Below are 3,599 nucleotides of genomic sequence, written 5' to 3'. Positions count from 1 at the left end.
TTAAAATCTTTTCTTATTATTTTTAAATATGTTATTTTACTTATTAGACAGAGAGGAAGTGCACAAGCAGGGGGAATGGCAGGCTCCCCAGTGATCAAGGATCCCAATGAAGGACTTGATCCTAAGACCCTTGGATCATGACCTGAGCTGAAGGCAGACACTTAAAGAACTGAGCCACCCAGGCATCCCAATCTTTCCTTATTAATAAACTGGCAATCTTAGAAATATTAACAGTAATCTCCTATTTCACTATTACCAATAAAATCTTATCTGTGAAATAGATACCAGATTATAAGTGGCCTTAGTATTTTTACACTATAGAACATTTTTTTTACATACTTGTTATCTATTCTCATTTAATTTTTAAAAAATATTGTGTGAGGTAATGATATAATTCTCTTCACTTTCTCTTATCTGAAAAATAGGAGAGTTGTATCTGGAACTCATAGACCAATTGATATATCAAGGACAGCACCACTAATTAGTACTATAGTTGAGAATAATATCAAAAGGGTCACTTTACTTCAATGTCTCAATCACTCTTTATTAGAGTATTGATTTTACTCTTTTTTCTGTAATTCCATTGTAATCAGTGTTGCTTTAATGTTGCATTTTTGGGTAATTGTTTTATAATTTCTTTTTTTAAATTTTATTTTCTTCAGTGTTCCAAAATTCACTGTTTATGCACCACACCCTGTGCTTCATGCAATATGTACCCTCCTTAATAATTTCAATGTTGATATGCTAGTAATAGAAAAATAAAGGGCGCCTGGGTAGCTCAGTCTTTAAGTGTCTGCCTTTGGCTCAGGTCATGATCCTATGGTCCTGATATCAAACCCCATGTTGGGCTCTCTGCTAAGCAGGGAGCCTGATTATCCCTATCCCACTTAACTTGCTTGTATTCCCTCTCTTGCTCTATCAAATTTAAAAAAAATGTTTAAAAAAGAAAAATATAAAAACACGAACGATTAAAAATAAAATTTAATCAATATATTGCATACCTGAAATTAATATAACATTGTATGTCAGTTATATTTCAATAATACAAACTAGTATTTTAAAAATTTTAAAATCAACCATAATGTAATCTCTCAGACAAATATTATGCAGTAAAACTTATTTTTTGCTTTTTTTGTTATGTTCAGTTAGCCACCATATTAGTTTTTGATGTAGTTTTGATGTAGTGTTCAACGATTCATTAGTTGCATATAAAACCCACTGTTCATTACAACACAGGCCCTTCTTAATACCCATGACCTAGATACCCCATCCTCCTACCCCCCTCCCTTCTGTAACCTTCAGTTTGTTTCCTGGAGTCCATAGTCTCTCATAGTTGGTCTCCCTTTATGATTTCTTCCCCTTCAGTTTTCCCTCCTTTCCCTATGGTCCTACATGCTATTCCTTATGTTCCACATATGAGTGAAACAATATGATAATTGTCCTTCTCTACTGAATTTACTTCACATACCGTAACACTCTACAGTTCCATCCATGTCAATGCAAATGACAGGCATTCATCCTTTTTGGTGGCTGAGTAATATTCCAATATCGATATGTGCCTCATCTTCTTTATCCATTCATCAGTTGAAGGATATCTTGGCTCCTTCCACAGCTTGGCTATTGTGGATATTACTGCTATGAACATCAGGGTGCATGTGCTCCTTCTTTTCACTATATCTGTATCCTTGGGGTAAGTACCTAGTAGTGCAATTGCTGATTCACAGGGTAGCTCTATTTTTAATGCCTTGAAGAACCTCCATCCTCTTGCCTAGAATGGCTGTACCAACTTGCATTCCAACAACAGTGTAAGAGGGTTCCCCTTTCTCCACATGCTCTCTGACATTTGTTGTTTCTTGTTTTGTTAATTTTTTTTTTGATGGGCAGAATGGATTTTATTTTTTTTAATTTCATTTTTTCAGTTTTCAAAGATTCATTGCTTATACACCACACCCAGTGTTTCATGCAGTATGTGCCGCCTTAATATCCACCACCAGGCTTCACCGACACACCCATAACTTTCCCTTCAAAAACCCTGTTAGTTTCTCAGAGTCCACAGGTTCTCATAGTTCATCTCCCCCTCCAATTTTCCCCAATTCACTTTTCCTTTCCTCCTCCATGTCCTCCATGTTATTCCTTATGCTCCACAAGTAAGTGAAGCCATAATGATAACTGACTCTCTCTGCTTGACTTATTTCTCTCAGCATAATCTCCTTCAGTCCCATCCATGTTGATACAAAAGTTGGGTATTCATCCTTTCTGATGGAGGTGTAATATTCCATTGTATATTTGGACCATATCTTCCTTATCTATTAATCCGTTGAAGGGCATCTTGGCTCTTTCCACAGTTTGGCAATTGTGGTCATTGATGCTATGAACATTGGGGTACAGATGGCCCTGGTTTTCACTATACCTATATCTTTGGGGTAATTGTACTACAATTGCAGGGTCATAAGGGTCATAAGGGTCATAAGGAAGCTCTATTTTTAATTTCTTAAGGAATCTCCATACTGTTTTCCAAAGTGGCTACACCAACTTGCACTCCCACCAACAGTGGAAGAGGGTTCCCCTTTCTCCACATCCTCTCCAACACACATTGTTTACTGTCTTGTTAATTTTTGCCATTCTAACTGGTGTAAGGTTGTATCTCATTGTGGTTCTGATTTGAATTTACCTGATGGCTAGTGATGTTGAACGTGTTTTCATGTGTTTTTAGCCATTTGCATGTCTTCTTTGGAGAAGTGTCCATTCATGTCTTCTGCCCATTTTTTTTTTTTGGAATGGATTATTTGTTTTTCGGGTGTTGGGTTTAAGAAGTTCTTTATAGATCTTGGATATCAGCCCTTTGTTTGTAATCTTATTTGCAAATACCTTCTCCCATTTCATGGGTTGCTTCTTAATTTTTGCTTTAAATTATAAATATTTGTTGCATACATACCAGGCAGTTGGGATAAAGCAGGGAACAAGATAAGAGCAATTCTTCTGAACTTTTTTCTATATATGTGTTCTGGAACTAAGTTGATTATTTTCTCATGGCATTTTTGTCCGTGACATCCTTTCTTCAATGACTTTTGTTTGTGAGGCCCATACTTGTGTACTGGAGCCTACTGTGTCCTCCTGGGTTGTAGCTGGCAGAAGACTCATCCTAGACCCCGTTGGCTTTTTTTCTCTAAACTGCTATTTTTTCTCAAATTATTTAACTCCTAGTCAGTATTTTTTTAAGTTTTTATTTAGATTTTAGTTAGCTAACAAAATGTAATATTAGTTTCAGTGAACAAAATAGTGATTCAGCTCTTCCATACCACACCTGGTCCTCATCACAAGTGCACTCTTAATCCGCATCACCCTTTAACCAAGACCTCTTACCTCCCTCCTTTGGGTAACTGTCAATTTTTTCTCTACAGTTAAGAGTCAGTTTCATGCTTTCTTTCTATATATTTGTCAGTCTACTCATTTGTTTTGTTTCTTAAATGCCACATATGACTAAAATCATGTGTTTGTCTTTCTCTCACTGACTTATTTCACTTAGCATCATACTCTCTAGCTCTAGTCCTGTCATTGGAAATGGCAAGATTTCATTCCTTTTTATGGCTGATAAATGT

The sequence above is a fragment of the Meles meles genome, chromosome 3 (assembly GCF_922984935.1).
Source record: "Meles meles chromosome 3, mMelMel3.1 paternal haplotype, whole genome shotgun sequence".
NCBI lineage: Eukaryota > Metazoa > Chordata > Mammalia > Carnivora > Mustelidae > Meles > Meles meles.
Note: the sequence above shows the minus strand (reverse complement) of the source record.